The 18,685-nt window shown below is 40.9% G+C and overlaps 1 long non-coding RNA gene across 3 annotated transcripts in view; it reads left to right on the top strand.

The window, feature by feature from the left end:
- The window catches only part of LOC145550035 (uncharacterized), a 103,897-nt gene that overhangs the window by 41,267 nt on the left and 43,945 nt on the right, over positions 1-18,685 (top strand). The window contains exon 4 of one of the 3 annotated variants that reach the window (XR_014085877.1): positions 12,652-13,265. The exons of the other annotated variants lie outside the window; for them this stretch is intronic. This is a non-coding gene — a long non-coding RNA (uncharacterized LOC145550035). Of the gene's footprint in view, positions 1-12,651; positions 13,266-18,685 lie in introns of those variants that run through there. 3 annotated transcript variants of the gene reach the window in all.

The following is an 18,685-nucleotide window of genomic DNA, read 5'->3' as shown; positions in this document are numbered from 1 at the left end:
GGAAATTACGAGCACCTTCAGTATTTGGTCCAATGGGTCCCACAACTCGGTTCATTTTCATTCAGTGGTAATGTGGAGGCATTAATTAACGGCTTGTACTTCTGAGTAGTTTTATTATGGCTAATGTCCCTCATTAAGTGAAACATAGTTACTCAAGGACATAAAACAATCCCTCGGCAGCTCCATTAATCTTGATTTCACTAGTGAGAGGACTTGGGCATCTTCTCTGGTTTGCCCTTAAATGGGATGTCTCAGGTTCTGGCTCAGACAGCCTTGTGTGCTTCTCCATCTCCTTGTGTTGCCTCCAGCAGGGGGAAGCTGAACACACCAGCAATCTGTGTCATTACTCTGTCATTGCATCAAATCACATGATTAGCTTCATGGGGCAGCGGAGCAGGCCTGGTCGGTGTTGCTGGCCGTTTCAGTCCCTGGGTAATGGTCCGGTAGCGTTGTGATAGAGGGCTGTGTGCTGTCCCCCATGCAGGGCCAAGGATGCACCATCATTCAGCCTGCTGGAGATGGCCTCAGGGTGAATTGTCTTCTTTACTGCTCAGCTCTTTCACCAATGTCAGAGTGCAGCTTCTAGAAAATATTGTTTAGTGCTAACAATTCCTTTCTCAGACGTGCTATCATAAAAATGGGAAGTGAGTTGTTTTGAAATAGGTTTTCCTGTGCCACATATGTTTGCAGAAAGGCATCTTTACAATTGATGGTAAAATAAATACCCAAACCATTAAATGGGATGAGAGGTAACCTATATAAGAGTACCTAACAGGGCTGGAAGCCTCCGAGGATGGCCAATCCGACAGTTTGTCGATGCAGCCTTTTATAATGCAAAGGCTTATAATTATCTCACGCTTGCTCATTTCACACTGACATATCGCTTTCCTAAATGTCAGTAGGAACAGCCAGCACACTTCTCTCCCCCCCCAACTCAGGAGAACCCCCTCTGAACCCTGCACACAGGCATGATGATGGCAGTGCTTTAGCCCTGAACGTGCAGCCCTCCGCCGGGGAATAGCAGTTCAGGCATCACCGATCGTTGACCTGGCTATTGTTGTTTGTGATACTTACTGGTAAACTTTTGCAATCAATACAACATCAGCCAGCAGAGCCCCTGGGAATGAAAACCTGAAACAGCGCACTTAATCTTGGAGCCGGCCCCTGCTCCCTGCTCTGCCGCTAAACTAGGTAGTTGGCCTACTTGATGCGGCATTATTGCTGCAGAGGTCAGATGTGAGCTGTCTCGCGCAGTGTCTGATGAATGGCTGTTTTTGATAAAGCGCCTCTCTCATCCAACAAGAGACATTTAATAATGATGGACCATAACTGCACACAAAAAAATCTGTGTAGAAGAAAGGGGGGAAAAAATCCCTCCTGGCTGCCCTTCCTCTCGCAGACAGTGAACAGCGAGCCATGCTCAGTCTTCCTGTGGGCTTTCCTAGAAAAGAACAACAGCAATATGGAGTTTACAAGCGCTGGTTCCTGTAACCTGCACAAACTAATATGCACAGCTAGGCAGCAAAGGCACATTTGAGGCTGGATTATTTTAAAGCTTTAATAATTTTTCACATTTTCTCACTTTACAAACACATACTTTAATGCATTGTATTGGGAATTTTACCCTTCGTGCAAATGTGCACAAAGTGTGCATAATTGTAAAGTGGAAACAAAATGATCCATGATTTTCAGATATTTACAGTTAAAATCTTAAAGTGTGGCGAGTTTTTATTATTCAGTCACTCTGAGTTAAGACATTGCAGAGCCACCTTTTGCTGCAATTGCAGCTGCAAATCTTTTGTGGTATGTCGTCATCATTTTTTGCACATGAGCTGAGATTTTTGCCAAATCTTTGTTGTAAAATAGCTCAAGTTTAGTGACATTTGATCGAGACTATTGGTATTTCATTTTTGCCACAGATTTTGATTTTGTTTTAGATCTGGCCTTTGACTGGGTCATTGTAACATAAATATGCTTCAATGCACACAATTCCAATCTATCTCTTGCTGTAAATTTGTGGTCAATATTTTGCTAGATGGTGAAACTTCAACCTCATGGAAGTTTCTACAATCTTTGCAAAAGGTTTTCTTCCAAGAATGGCCTCCATCCATCTTTCCTTTAACCCTGACCAGGTTCCCTGCATGATGCTTTCACCCCCCCCCCTACACACACTGTTTACAGATTCTCCCACCTGTGGTTTGGTTCACTACAACTCCTCCAGAGTTACCATGGGTGTATTGGCTTCTGCTCCTGTCAGTTTAGGTGGACAGCCATGTTGTCGTGGATTATGGAGTTGTGTTATGCTCTTATCCTCCAGATGATTGACTTGAACGGGGCTGGGTGAGATGTGCAAATTGTGGGGTGTTGTTTTCTTGACATAACCCTGATTTAAGCTCCTTCACTACTACTGGGACGTGTTCCTTTGTCTTCGTGATGCTATTTTTTTTTGTCAAATAAACCTCTGAGGCTGTGTGAACTCTATAAGTAATTACATTACTTTTAAATAATTGTCTGAGCTGGATTTTCTTTACGTGTATCAGATCGACGAAGGCCAACTGGATATGAATGCCACACCTTTCAGATAAAAAAAAAATTGTAATGTTGAAGATCAATTTAGAAAACCACATTCTTCCTTCCACTTCATAATTATGCACGACTGTGTTGGCCTATCACATGAAAACTAAATGCAGTCGATTGAAGTTTATGGTGGGCCAAATGTGAAAAATGTTTAGAGTATGAATACTTTGCTAGGCTGTGTGCTCATCTCTGGAGGCGCCTGTACAATAACTGAACGTGCACGATCGTTTAACCAGCTCAATAGTTAAGGCAACAGCTAGCAATTTTGCAATCTGCCGCTGTGATGAGCAATCAAATCAACACGTATTAAGTTATGAGCATCTCTAAATCAAATGCACACCTTTTAAATGAATGCAGTTATGAAAGCCTGTGCTGAAATTAAATGCCATTCTCCAGAAAACAAAGCCCAAAGCGCTGTGACAGTTTTGACACAGACAATGCCTTTAGTGACAGGAATAACAAATTAATTGGAACCGTAACACATTTTCTCCAAAGGTGAGGTAAACACACCTGACTGTATATTTTTCACCATCAGTTAAATCTCAATTGCATCTAAAAATAAACCCCAAGACGTTGAACAGTTTAATGGATTTTGACGTCTCTGCATTATGCTGTCACTCCGGTATAAATGAATCATAACTTTGCTCTGCACCCGAGGAATTACCATGCATTTTGAGAGAATGCATTGTGCGCCAAGCTGTGAATTATGATGCGAGATCAAAATAAATGTGTAATGACTTTGGAGATGCCCAGAATAATTTATTGGGTGGAGGTGGTTCCATATTGAAAAAGGGGGAGCCTAAGTGGGCTACAGAAGGCCCGCGCACTGACACTGCCCTGAATGTGTGCGAAGTCTTGAAATGTCAGCGGTAGATTGCCAAAGAATCAAGCCTGTTTACTGAAGCTTGGTAAATGAGGGCTTTATTTGAGATGCAACGGTATTCAATTATGTGGTCATTTATTGATCAGAAACAATGTATGTCTTCCCGCGGCATGCAAAGATGAATTCAGAGGATAATAGGATGGTGTCAGTGCAATTGGCTGATGAAGGATTGCATTTGATCTTGGTGGGGATTTTAGAATGGAAGCATAATATTCAAGTGTCTGAAGAAAGACAATACATGTATTTTCCACCCAAGTTTCCACCGAACACTAAGCCAATCAGGATTTAAAATACACTACAAAAAATGGGTATAACAACAATAAGCTGTTCCAGTGGGAAATCTGAATCTGCTGAAATCAATGTTTTGGTTGTGATTGGTAAAATTTTTTATGCTTATTTGTTGTACTTTCATAACAGTGACCATTATAAAATGTCAAACAAGGTATACTAATAATAATAATAATAATAATAATAATAATATTAAAACTTCTACAAGACATTAGAAGCCCTGGTAAAGATGTAAAATAAAATAATTGGCAAATTTCCAGTTTTTTATTTATTTCACTGACCTTAGACATGGGAAAATTTAGGTATTTATTTTCTTGCTGTCTTTGGCATGTTGAAATCAAAACACATCTGCCTTATTTGAAGCATATTCTCTTGTCTTTCCCATTTTGAAGGATGCCTATGAGAAAAAGTTCTTTGTCACAGAATATTTAAAATTCAGCAAAATGTTTAACTTAGCAAAGTCAAGTATTACTAAGTCAAAGTTTCTCAACATTCTGATCAACTTAAAATAAACTTTTTGTAAAAATTATTAGTAATTTTTTTTTCCACATTTTTAGGAGTATGACTAATTTTAGCGGCAAATCTATCGTCTGGTTTTAAACTTATTATCAGAATATAATGTAGCTTTTTGAGATGTATTGACCTATTTCATCTACTCAAACAGCTTCTGTTTGGGATTTACTTCATTTTAAATGCCTTCTGGCATTTAAAATTTATGAAACTGAACCAAAACATGTGACTCGTCACAGCTGCTTCATGATGATAAAGTACATTTTTAAACAAGATCAGGTTGGTTAGGATTGCATTTTTCCCTAAATGAAATCATAATTTGGAACCTGCTTTTTTAATTATGTCTGATTATCTTTGTTTGATATTTTGATATTTCTGATGATATGAAACATTACTATACAACAAAAACGGAAACAAGAGATCTCTCTGAGGGAGCAGATATAGTTTACAAGCACTCTACATATTTCTCGTTGAAGCTACATTTAGCACTTTTTTTCTCTCTCTGTGTATGTGTGGAAATCTCTCTTGGTACTCAGGCGTCCCTCCCATAGTCCAAAACAATGCTGCATATTTGTGTCTCCATGTTGCCCTGTAATGACCAGCTGTATTCAGCCTCATGCTGACTGATCAAAGCCCCATACAAACCAGCAAGTCTCAAGATATTTTTATCCGTCCAGCCATCCATTAATCCGGGGTCAGGTCGCGGAGTGGTCTGAGTAGAGGAGTCCAAACTGTCCTCTCCCCAACCACTTGGACCAGCTCCACCAGGGGAACCCCGAGGTTTTCCCAGGCCACCTGCGAAACATATTCTTGGGTCTTCCTCTGGGTTTCCCCCAGTGAAACGTGACTCATCAAGGAGGCGTCCAGGAAGCAACATTCCTAACCAAATGTCTGAATCACTTCAACTGGCTCCTCTCGATGTGGAGGAGCAGCGGCTCTACTCTTGAGTTCCTCCTGAATGACTGAATTTCTCACCCCGTCTCTTATTTTAGCTGCTCGCATAGCTTGTCTCATTCCTTCGCTCACTAGCTATTATTTGTATTATTATTATTATTATTATTAACAATATTGTTTTTATCATGTTCATGCTTTTCATGGTTGAGACCTTTAATTGGGAAAATGTACCTGAAATTATTTACGTAACGGGATTTGATGCTATGAGAAAACTAATTATGTTCCAAATACTACTCATAACAGTGCAAAAAAAGAAAAAAGAAACTCCCCTAAAAAAACATTCATTTAACACCTCCAGGTTGTGATGGCCCTTCTCGACTGCCTTTGCCTCGGGGCTTTCCTGGAGCTTCTTGTAGAATAAAGTGTAAAACTTTACATCTCCTGCCCCGTCTGTTAGCTCATTTACAGGGCTCAGCTGAAGTGTGCTGGGCTGTGTGATGCACCAGCGCACTCACTTTACATTCCCACTGTAAACACTGTCTATTATATTATTCACAACAGCGTCCTCCAGAGAGACGGATCCCACCGAGGGCCCCCCTCTGAATATGGAACAGCGGTTATTGTGCTCATACCTGCCGCCCCATATCAGTGTGGCCCGCAGTGGCCCTTAGCTGGTTCTCGTTCAGATCTCTTTAGCCGGGCTGCGGGGTAATCCCTGGGCAGCCGGGGGGCTTCTCTGTTGTCTCCTGGTTGTTTTCTGTGTAGTTCATAAATTATAGATGGGCCATGTCGAGGGCCATCATGCTGCCTGATCCCTGTCTGTGCTGACAGCTGTATGATGCGCACTGAGTGCAGCAGATTGGGAGCTCAGAGTTTCATCAATAAATATCACTCTGACCCTCACACTTGGCCTCGTGTCAGCGGTCAAGGTAATGGCTTTTTATTATCGTGAAGGGCAGCTCAGCGTGGGGTAGTCTTAAGGTTGCTCGTCCATCTCAGGTCTGAAGATACAAAGACAGACAGAGAGAGAGGGAGAGAGAGAGAAGAGCTAACCCAAAGTTTAAATGGACGTTTGCTGTTATTATGTGAAGGCTGTGGATGAGCGTGGATGTGCCTGACAGTGAACAGCAGGGTGCTCCTCTGTGGTTCTCTGGAGAAAAAAAAAGTGATTTTCATGGATGCATTATTGGATGAAATTAACCTTATTAACCAGATGTGGGGGACAAAAAAATAAATAAATAAATAAAAGAAGCTACATTTCTATTTGAAAAAACAAAAAAAAAGCTAGGAGCTGTTTCTATTTCCGTGTTCGATTGTGAAAGCTATCTGTCTGCGTGTGTGTTTGGCTCTAACTGCCTGCTTCGGGGATGACAGGGCTTGAAATGCCATGATAGTGTACTGAAAGCTCAGGCAGCTGTACATGCTGCATGATGTCTTCAGAATAGAGCTTTTTAGACAAAACAATATAGAACAGAACATCATTTTGTCTAAAGTTCATTCATCAAAAGAAGCTGCATATTTTGAAAAGGGTAAAAGCCCCACACAATCCCTGTCAGGGAAGCGCAAAGGCTAGATACTATAGATTACTTTAATCCCCTGCCAGATATAAAAAGGATAATTACATATTTGTGGTGGAGGCTGTGTGGTGGAAAAAAAAATCAATACAGCCTTTTTTTTTTTTGTATGACACTTCATTAGTGTGGAAAAATCTTGGTGCTGAGAAGAACTGTGCTGCAATTAAATGGTTCTGCTACCTTAGACTTTGTAATGGCTCTATATTATTATCCAGTTTATTTGAAATAGTGGTTGCACTCGTGGAGTAATTGGAAACCATTGATTATGTACTTTTATGTCTACACTCTTGCACATCATTATGGAGAGAAGCAATAGTTAGTTAGCCTCTCTAATGAAGCACTAATTGCACTAAGTAGGTTAAGATGTTAGTCAAACTGCACTCAGCTGAAATCGCAGCACAAAGACTTCCAATTAATCCGCGCTCTTTGACTAGCAGATGTTGTTTTGGACCGCACATCTTTCACAGTTTTGTTTTCGCCTGCCGTCTGCCGCGGAAACGGGAATTGCATTTGTATCGGTTCATCGGCAGGAGATGAAATTGATTGGATGGGGGAGGGTTAAGCGGACGAGGAAAATCTAAGGTGATGGAATATAAAGTGGCCATTTAGCGGCGGCTTTCAAGGGGAGGACCATTTGCGACGTCGGTTTCCGCTTGATAATGTCAACGGTGTATCACCGGCTGGTAATTGTGCAGCCACTTCTGTTAACTCATGCCGCTGTGTTAACATTTATTTAAGGGATGTGAGGCCCTTGCACTTAGCTTAGCCCCTGACATAACTGCAGTGTGCCTGACTGTAAAGCAAAGGAATGCATGTATGGATGTAATGGAGAGTAGAAAATGGGATAACATAGTTTGCCAGTTTTACAGAGTACGACAATCTGAGGTGAACAGATAGACAGGTTGAGATGAAAGAATAAACAAGTGATGTCTTGAAGAGAGACTTTTGGATTTCTAAAAGAAATTAAAAGCAGACAGTATCTTACTAGCAGTCAACAACTCTCTTGGCATCTGTATTTGGTATAAATCCAGCTTATATGGAGGTTGTAGCTAATATCTAGGTCCAGAGGGACCAAACCTGAAGGGAATTTCTACCATCGTAGAACAGCTAAAATCTCAAAAATATGACTACGACTTATACAAACATTATCTTATGTTGTCATAAATAATGATTATGCTTGCTTCTTATTTATTAAAGTAGGTAGTGCTTTTCCTCTTCAGGAGACAACACAGTCCGCTATTATTGTCATGCTTTTTATGCTGCTTTACTTTTGAGACTACAGATAAAATGACTGATTATCCGTTTAAAAACACCTCTGCCTATATACTGTTGTGACATTAAAATATATTTTTATTAGGACCATTGCTACTTTAACTCCATTATGACTACATAAAACATATCCTGCCATTCACACATATCAGCTCCCTCAGTGAAGATGTGCTAAAAACACCTGTAGACAAAATTTTGGTGAATAACAATTTTCTTGCTGTCATTTTTGAACATTTTGAAAGTCAGCTCACGTCTCCCATTTCGAAGACAATTTGGTCCATTCTGTCATGTAAAATTTTTACTTCATGGAAACAGGAAGTCATATGAAAGTTGTGATCAGCCCCAAAAAAAAAAAAAAATCATGAAATGTATAAACTTAAAAACGCCTCGGTGAAAAATATGAAAAAAGAAAACTTTTTTATTTTCTTTTTTTTTTTTCTCCCGTTGAATAACCAATCCTGCATATTTTTGCCAAAATGCTTTGTTTGAACTGATATCAGTCTTAGAATAATTGCTGCAGTTCCTTGAGTTCAAATCACTCTGGTCATCTTAAAAAAAGATGAGCATAAATTATAGAATGCCAACAATAATTATGTAGTAATTAGTAGAGGTCCTATTACATTACATTAGAAGGTATTTTGTGGGAAAAATATTTATGTTTATTTTTCTATTTATCTTCTCCTTTTACAAATCTTGTATATTTATTTTGAATAAAAATCCAATTTTTATTAACAAACTGGCTAAAAATCTTCTCAATTCACATTCTGTTGCCTGAAAGTGTGACAAATTGTCCATTTGTGTAGACGAAGGACCACGTTGAGCTATTTCTCTTTTTACTAAATTCATTAAGGAATATGCCACTCTGTCGCTGCACGGTGGTAGTTCGGATCGTGGATCCACGCGGACTGCCCGCACCCTGCACCCACATCACGGTCCTGTGTAAGAAGGGAGCGACGCTCACAGTGCACTCCTGGCAATCAGTCAGCTCGCCACCCACCACTATGCGCCATCCGAGATGTGAAGAGCAGCGCCGGCGCTGGTTACGGCTTAAACCCGGCAGCGGCACGAGGACTTTACGCCTTTGATCTTTATTCTTTCAGAGGGCTCAAATGCTCTCACTATTGTACGCTTGGAGGACACTTCAGCCTCCACTACACAGGAAGGAAGAAAAAAAAAAAACATCTTAAAATGCACTCTGCTTGTTAAAGACGCAGAATGATTCAAGTAAAAAACGGGAATTAAAATTCACAGTTTTGTTGCTGGGTTTAATGAGAGCCATCTGTTGAACGGTGGCGTAAACTGTTGTATTAAACGTGAGGTGGAGACCTCTATCAGGACCTCTTATTAAGAAAAGCTTGTTCTTGGTGGGATTTTAAGAAATCTCCTGGTTTTATATGGCTGTCAGGGGAGAGGGTCAAACCCCTGTAAGCTGTCATTGCACATGAAAGGATTAATGTCATCTTATAAGAAGGGAGGGAAAAGCCGACTTACAGTTATTTATTCTGTTTCATTCACATTCTGCCTGCTCTGTGAAAGAAAAGGGCTAATGTCAGGTCTAATTTGTAGCCCTTTAAATTCCAGACAGAGATTCTTTACATATCTCTGGAGCTCATGGCTCCTCTCCGCGCGGCCCCTCTCCTCCTCTTCTGCTGGGATTCCTCTAAAACCCCACCAATTTACTATCTGAAGGAAAGTGAAGATTTACATGAGTTTTTACTTGAATGGCTCCAACTCCAGCTTCATGCACTAAACACTCACAGTGTAATTACCATTCGTGGATCTCGCTTTGTGATACCTCTCTCCCTCTCCTCTGCACCTAGGCCAATTGAAGGGGAGAGAAAAGGAAAATACTTATTCCCCAATGCTGATTCTTAGTGCTCCTTGTTCAGGATGTGTAATTGGATCTGTGTTTTCGACTCCCTGCTAATAAGCAGCTTACTTTGGCTCCCTCTAGACTTGACCCACCACATTTTTGTTTTATGAATTTTACAAGGGGATTTTAATAGATGCTTTAGGCAATGCAAAACATAGGCTTGAAGGGGGAGGCATAATGTGTGAGCCTCGGCACAGAGTACGCCTGAGTGGCTGCTTATCATTGTGGACAGGTCTCATAACTTTCATTAAGATTGATGTGAGACCAAAGGGAATGTGAGAAAGGAGGGACATGAGAGAATATTAACCTGTGCTCATGTAACTAACCATAATTGTTTTGCATCCAGCTTCTCCTCAGGCAGCGGCCCTCATTATCTTTACCCGTACATGACGGCACAGCTGATTTTTAGTAGCAGGGCTTGTTAGAGAAGATTGGAGGTCAGGGCGAACTGTTATCTGCCTTCCGTTATTTTTATGGTAAAATCCGACGGCCAGGGGTCGAAGTGATGTATCCGTGTATTTTACGCACATAAGACCTCATTTTCTTTCATTTTGCATCAGTGTAACTACTCTGCCTTGTGAAAGTATCCCTGCCCTTTGAACTTTTTTTCACATTTTGTCACATTGGAGCCTCAAACTTCACTGTATTTCCGATGAGTTACTTGAGGTTATACACGACAGACCTTTAAAGTGCTGCATGATAGCGTAGCAGGAAAATGCTGCATGATTTTCAAAATATTTTCCAAATATATAACTGAAAATGTAGCATCCATGTGTTTTTTATTCACATCCCACGAGTCAATATTTTGGAAGACCAACTTTCCTTTTCAAAAACAGCTGCGAGGCTTTTGATGTATACCTATACACTTTACGCATAGGTAAACAGAGACTCATTTTGTAGTCTTCTTTGCAGAATGAACATAATTTTTCTAGTCACGGTTTCATAAATAGCTTTACTGACTGGGTGACGTATGAAAGTGTTTGACCAAAACCATGGTAGCTCTGCCTGGACGCTTCTCGTCACTGGAAGGTGAAACTCTAAATCAGTTCCAAGGTATTCTTTAAGCGTTGCCTTGTAATTTACTGCATCCATTGCATCAAAACTTCCATCTCCCAGGTCAAAAAAGCATTCCTGCCACCACCAGGTTTCATTGTGAGGATCATTAAGTGACTAAATGCTTGGAAACAAATAAATGTAGGTCATGTTGTTTTGTGTTATGTGTGGTTTACAGCAGAATAGTAAACACTACTGACCATGCCAGAAGCTCGTCAGCTTGGGAGACAATAAAAGTCTACCAAGCTGATATTAATTGTTAATTTAGTCATGCTATCTGCTAGGGTAGCTAGTCTACAGTTAGCTACATACTGCACCTAGCCTACAGATTGTACTGTCAAAATAGCTTCACCGCATTGAAGTGAGTATGGCTTTCCAAACAGCAAAGCTCGGAAAAAGGTGGTAGTGTGTCTGTCTGTCTTTGTTCACAATATTTATTATACCTTACAAAATAAAAAGAGCCTTGTCAGGAAGGTTATGTATGAGGTAGCAAAGGGACAGGCTCGTCCAGGTTGCCATTCTCACAAGGACCGTCACTGTTTAATATTCTCAAATTAAATTTTTTTATGTTATTTGTTTCCTCATGTTTTCGGTCTATTGATAAAAATAAGTTTTAAGAAAAATCTCCTCCAAAATGCAAAGCAGAGCAGACTTTTAAATGTATTTTATCATCCTTTTTTTGAATACAGAAGACCACTTTTATTCCATTCCTCATTTGGCAAAGACAGAATGACAGTGTCGCCCAGAAAGGGTCACTGAAATGAAAGGGATGGAAATAAAAGGAGTAGGAGAGGAGTGCTGACCCGTAGCCTGCCCACAGCTTTTTCAATCATTAAAATACTTCCAGAAACCACGGATGATCCTCTAATTCATTATAGCTCATACTGTCTAAGTGATTTTTATCGTGCCTGTCTACATCTCAACATTAAACCAGTTCATTTGTCCTAAAAGGGAAGACAAAATTAAAGAACAGCTCTACAGATGAACGGGAGAGGTGCAGTCCTGGAGGTGAATATTCAGCGGCGATAAGGCTTTCCTCAAAGTACTAACTAAGACGGTCTGTTGGGTATAAGAACACTAATGACCAACGCCATCACCTATCTTGACATGAATCCCAAAGATAACAAGGAGAGGTGGGAATAGGTGTAGTCTCATAAGAATCTACCAAACGCGCCTTCCTTCATCACAAAACTAACGTGGCATAGAACTTTTAAAAACCCGTCTCGGCTTTTGTTTCCTCCTCCCATCTCGCTCTCCTTTCTATCTCCGTCTTCTGGTTGGTAATTCTCCCCATCTGGAGGATGTTTGAGAGAAACAAAGAAACAATAAAAGGAAGTTGGGAGAGGGGGTGTCAGGCTGTCAGTAATCTGACAGCTATGGTAACTACCCTCTAATCCAGACGGCTCCAGCCACGCTCCGGCCTGACACCCGCGCCTCTGACTGACAGCTGAAGACCGGGCACATTCCACAGGCAGAAGTGACATCCAGTCTATTAAGGCAGACAAGCACAAAGCAGAGATTTGCCCTGACTGCCTGGTACTGAAGCCTACTATGCGGGTGCGAGAGGGGGGGGGGTGATTGGAGAGGTCCTGGAGAAGGTGTCAGACTCAAGCTCAGATGATAACCATATTGTAATGATGCTGCTGGACAATGAAGTGCCATGATTGCCCATGCTGACAGTGGAAGTTTATGTCTGGATAACCCTCCCTCCCTCCTTTCTGCATTCGCAGGCAGCTCACAACACACACATGCAGTCTCCAGGTCCCAACTGCCAGTCAAAAAGCCCGGCCGCGAACGGGTGCACTTCTTATTCCAGCATAAGAGCGCACCGAGCGGTGATCTCAAATGGACTGACCCGAGGCATGCTGCGCTGACAGGGAGAGCGGTATAATTGTTGTTTATCTTCTTCCTCTTTAGATGTCTCTCTGAGCATAAAGAGACTTCTCAGCGTCCATTTGTTGCTACAGAGCAGCCAGCGTTTGGTTTTCTTCACCAGCCAAACGGTGCAGGGGAAAAGCATACATGATTGCTTTTTGGAGACTGTCGCGATGGCAGAGAAGTATGTAATTGGTTTCACTTAAGGTTAATTATTTGCGCTGGCAGGTCACATTGTTGTAAGGCGTTCATTAGGATACACATCCAACACACGGAGCAAATGAGACGAAAGAGTCTCAAAAGCAAGCCGTTTCGTAATGATGCTCTCAGCAGCCTATATAATGGAACAAGTTTACGTAAATTAGACCACAAAGCTGTCGCTGCTTGTGTTTGAATCCTCCAGATAATTAGAAGAGCTTAAATATATGTACTCTGCTTTATATTGAAACAGTGCTTCATACATAAAACATTTCCCTCCCACTTTCCTGTGTGTAACGCCTGTGTTTTCAGCTTTATTTTATTTTTTTTGCATGACGCCTGATGGTTTAAGACGTAGATGATTTGATTTCCTCTGTTTCTACGATGTAGTTTGCAATGCCAATGCATGGTGTGAAATTTAAACGAGGAGGAAAAGATGAGCCAGAATAAGGGATTTTCCTGTGACTGCTGCGAATATGAAGTAAATCTCTCAAACAGCCAAACTCCTAAGATTTCTGCAATAGAAATCATATTAAATGGGTGAAACGCGCACACGCACGCACACATACACGGCCCATATCGTCTCACCCTTAGCACAACATTCAAATAAGTCTCAGGGATTTTTTTTTGGTCCCAAGCGAGTTCACCAAAGGTGGCATTTCCCGTCTCCTTTCCAACTAAAGCCTGCTCGTCTTCCATCTTACTTAGCTCTTCTTGATGGAGGCTCAGGGTGCACGCCTTTCTAAGTGACAGGGAGTTAAGTATACATTCACACCATCCTTCGACTCCTAGTTAAGTTGACAGAGAGGTTTTGCTACTTGGCAGTCAACGTGAAGCTCATTTGCACTTCAATCAGACCAATGATAAAGGAAAGGGCTATTTTAGGATTGTATTGAGAATTACAAAAATTCAGGTTGTTAGCTGAATTTTGATTGCTTTGAAGTAATTATTATATATTGACTCAATATTGTATTGACAATCCCCACTTACTTTGTATGTAAGAGGGAAGTAATGATTTGGAAATGTATTATTAATATTATGTAAATATTTCTTGCAGTTATCAATATTTGTTTGGGTTTGTTCAAATGTGTTGAGGAAAACATATTCTTACATGCTGTCTTTACAGTAGTTCATTCACAGTTTTCTTGCAGCAAAATTATTAGTAGTAATATTACTAGCAATAGCTGTAATAAAGGTCTTCTCATCAATGCACAAACAAGGTTTTGTGAATTAATTTATGAATAATGACCCTCACGTGCACCTCACATCCTCTTCCTCCTCTCTGCTCCTACAGACTAGTGGTGGCAGCAATTAGCAAACACTTTGGGGGAAATGTGCGTCTGCTGATCAAATAAACTAGAGTGCTCCTAAGAACAGTAAAATGCATCAATGGACAACATAGAGAAGCACTGCTGTGATGAAGGGAGAATATGAGAAAGGGTAGAAGGCTCTTAAAGAGGCCAATTTCAAGGCATCAGATATGGTTATGATGCAAGGGCACCTTTTATTTTGTGTTTTACATATGCAGCATATGTTACCTTCAGTAACATAGTTACTGAAGGTAACTATGTTACCTTCAGTAACTATGTTACCTTCAGTAACATAGTTACTTGACTGAGCTGTAAATAGCAATATATATTATCCCCACAGCCCTTTTAAACATTCATTAAAGTTCAGTGTGCAGATTTATTTTAAACCTTTTGTGTTTCAATTGATCTTCTCCGTTGACGATATAGAAAACCCAAAGACACTCATCAGAACGTTTCCCTCCCAACTTCTTGTATTATTATTTTGGTCATTCACTTAGTAATGTGGTGAAGCCTTCCTTGCATAATTAAAAAGTCCCAAATTCAACTACTCTCTACTTTTAACAGATTGTGCTCTGTGTTAAGCTATATCTGTTTTTATCTGCTCTACCTTCAACTTAGCAAAGTAACTGGAGCGTTAAGTGTAGCCAACTCTTACTGGCCTTTTATTTAAATGGTGCATCGATATAAAAAAATGGTCTACCATCATCTTACTGCACAGTTGACTCTGACATACACAAACCGGCAAGTCAAAATTTCTGCTTCATCAATGCTGCAGCTCTCTCATGCTGTGCATAGCAACAAGCTAATAATATCACTGTTAAATGCAAATGCATCAAAATGCTTCTCTCACCTCTGCATAAGGGATGCTTGAAATGATACTACTTGACCTACTTTCTGATTAATTGGTACAAAAACAAAAAAAAAACGGAGTATTGAAATGCCATTCTCAGATGGTTATCTGATCCTTTAATATGAAAAATAAAATAGTTACAGTTACAGAACATCATGAGTTCAGCCCTGTTAATATAAATAAACACTAGCTATTCTGAAATGGAGGCGTTGACACATATGCTCCTAAGAAGTTATAGTACTTGCTTTTCTGCAAAATCCTCTTCATTTACTAACATTTAGATGCAAACAAACATGGCAAAGTTAACTGTCTTCAGAGAAATGTTAATTCATAACAGCAATACTAATCACTGGAAATTTTCACCAGGGTAACCAACAACACAAGTAATCATTTCTTCCCAAACGTGTAAAAATAAAAACTTAGTGGGTGAAAAAAATAATCATTACAAACTTGTTTCTTGTCTCAGACTTTTGCAGTTCAGCTCAGCCATAATGAGACAGATAATTGAGGGTATTTTTTATTCAGTAGTTGGTTAATTGGTTGCCACCAGTGTCCTGGGGAAGGTTAAATTTATGATAGCTTGTCACTAATTACAATCCCCGCTGGCCTTGTTCATCAGGAAATATTTATATCTAAAAGTCAATGCTTAGATGACAAATGACAGCCTGCAGAACCACGAGCTGCACCGTTGTATCTTCTCACAGCACCTCACAATTTTTGGGCTGGGTGTAATCTCCGCTCCTCGAGCGTGGAATCAATGTGTGCATAATCAAATTCCTATTGACAGCGCTCATATCCTTCTCCCTGTGGCAGAAAAGAAGATCTTGAAGCACGGAGAGAGGATGAATGCATTAACATCCTTTCCGTCAGTCTAGCAGATAACAAAGCTCCATGCCTCTGTGTTAACACTGCAGATTAGGTCAAGTTTCTTACCCCTCTGAGTTTCTCTCCTGTAAATGACGAGATTTTGATGCGAAACAAGCAACGTGTCAAGGCAAGTTGAAAGATGTAGGCATTTTCTGCCATGTCACAATGACAGGCCGCTGAATATTTGGGCCATTAGGGGCTTATTAGTGAATAAATGACCAGATGGTTCAGTGATGCACAGAGATGGACAGAACTGGATGCTACTAATCAGCGGCGCCTGTAGCTCGGTGTCAAATCACACGACACGGTAACCCATGGCAACGGGATAAAAGTTAACATTAGCAAGTCAATTTGAGATCTGGGTGCTGTAAACAGGGTTTCGAGTAGCCCTGCTTTGCTTGCCTGAAAGGGAGGACTGTGTTGTGTTTCCAGTCGCTGAATTCCACTTAAAACAGCAGAGTTGTGTGTTTTTACATGAATGTTCGTCTATAATTTTGTACTTTGTCCTTAGCAATGAGAAGTTCTGCGGCTAAATATTCCTGTTTACAAATGCTTGTCATTTTTTTAGTGACGAGTAAGATGAGTGTTGTTTGTTTTTTCTTCTGAGATGCCCCCAATCCACCCACAGATATTTAAAACACGAGCCCAATAGGATGTCTCATCACATCCCGCAGTTGTTTATCTCGACAACAGCAAACATTTGCGCGTTTAGTCAATAAATTCATTCAGTTTCTACTTTTGAGGTGCTTTGATTAGTTCGATTCAAAGATGCCCCGCCATCTTCTTTACGGGAGGTAACCAAACAAATTTGAAAATGGACGTGTTTTGCTGCTTCGATATAATTGGTGATGGGTTGGTTTTGTGACAGATGTGGAAACTAAAAAAAAAAGAAAAAAAAAAAGCTGAAAAGACAATACAAGATGTTGCATGTTGGAGCTGCATATGAATGTGTGTGCGTGAAGGAGTGAAAAAGAAAAAAAACATGCGGGGTCTCTTTAATTGTATGGTTTTCTTCCAGACCCGCGGCTGACACAAACAGGCAGCCTGTTTAATGGATGAGAAGAGCCGTTTGAAGGCGGTCTGTCACTTCTGATCGCTTTGCCTCAGCTCTACAGCATAATTGATCACTTGTCTGCTAATACCCCTCAATTTTAACTTGAGTTCTTGTATCATTATCTTAAATAATTTATTTATGGATTAGGGAGATATGTAGAGAGGTTGGTATTACTTGTACACCTGACCCCTAAAAGTAACAGATTTACAAAAGATTTGCATCCACAGGACAATCTAACTGGATTTTATGCAGGAAAACAAATTTGACTGCTTTGATTTACTTTCACCCCAATATTTCTCAATAAAGATATTATTTAGGATAATGTATTCCCATGTTCTGCAGCTCACTTGATTATATCTAAGAACAATAGCGTGGAACACGAAACATAGATATTGTGAGCCTTATGTACGGATGAAACAGTGGGATTCCATGTTATTATCCTACCCCCCATTACAGTGAATTGGTGTGCATTGTTATTATTTGTCATCATATGCTAATTACACATCATTAATGTTAGACCTTAATGGCCCCTAGAGTGGGTAATAGGCTGTAAGGCTGAGCTGGCTGCTTGCTGGAGATCTGTGTCTGGGGGGAGCGAGCACATGCTAATGAAGCTGAGACCTTTTATCTTTGCAGATTAAAAGGGAAAAGATCACAACCCTCAAAATAAGCGTTTTGACATCTGTAATTGGAAGAGACAACAAGCTTTTGTTCTATTACAGAGAGCAGGAGGCGTCAGACTTGGTGTATAAATCTCTCCGGCGAGCTTTACTCCCTCAGTGCACTTCAGTCAGTTAGCCAAATGAAATCTCACTGCCGCTTTCATGCTTTTAGCCGCAGTTAGAAAGAAAGATGGAGTGCTGTGGCTTCCAAAAGCAGCACTGAATCTGTGATCAAGCTGCGTGCACATGTGCACATGGTGGCTTAGCCTTTGCAAATTAAAGGAAGCCCTTCCTTTAAGTGCGGAGTTGGAATACAGAAAAATGACCGTGTCAATTACTTGGAGAGTGGGAGGAGCTACATCCACACAGACGACCAAAGTTGTCTGCTGGTTTGCTGCAATAATCCTGGCAAAGTAATGCCAAGGTGCCACAAGGTCAGATTAGTGAGGGGAAGCTTTGCATTGAGGTGTAAAGGAGTGACTGCACGGGCGCATCTGGCCTGTTCCAGCAGGACTGGCTCAGAGATGGGGCACACAGCAAAGCGACAGCTGGTCCAGCATGGCTCCATGTTTGACCCTCAGCTCCATGTGTAGTCCCAGGCAGCCCACAGCACTCCTTACCCCTAAAGACATGCGTGCCATCCTGAACACCTGGTGGGGGGGAGCACACCTCGTAGCCTAGGGTCTAGTTGTGCTTGCACCGGGTTAGGGAAGGGGCTGAACAGTGGGAGGCTGGATTTCAGGGTCTGTGACCCACTCTTGCTTTGACACCTCAGATACCCAAAAGGCCCAGAAAAGCAGGGGGCCTGCTGACTGCCCATTTGCTCAGGCTCTCAGGTCTAAGCAAAGAGGTCCTGTCATCACAAAATGACTCAGCTGGAGGCCATAGGTGCAATGACCTACAACTATCCTTAAAAAAACAATATGGAGTGCATCATTGGTCTGTTTA

This window comes from Poecilia reticulata, chromosome 2, assembly GCF_904066995.2.
Source record: "Poecilia reticulata chromosome 2, P_reticulata-male-v2, whole genome shotgun sequence".
Taxonomy (NCBI): domain Eukaryota; kingdom Metazoa; phylum Chordata; class Actinopteri; order Cyprinodontiformes; family Poeciliidae; genus Poecilia; species Poecilia reticulata.
The sequence above is the reverse complement of the archived record's forward strand: the minus strand, read 5'-3'. Positions and strand labels throughout refer to the sequence as shown.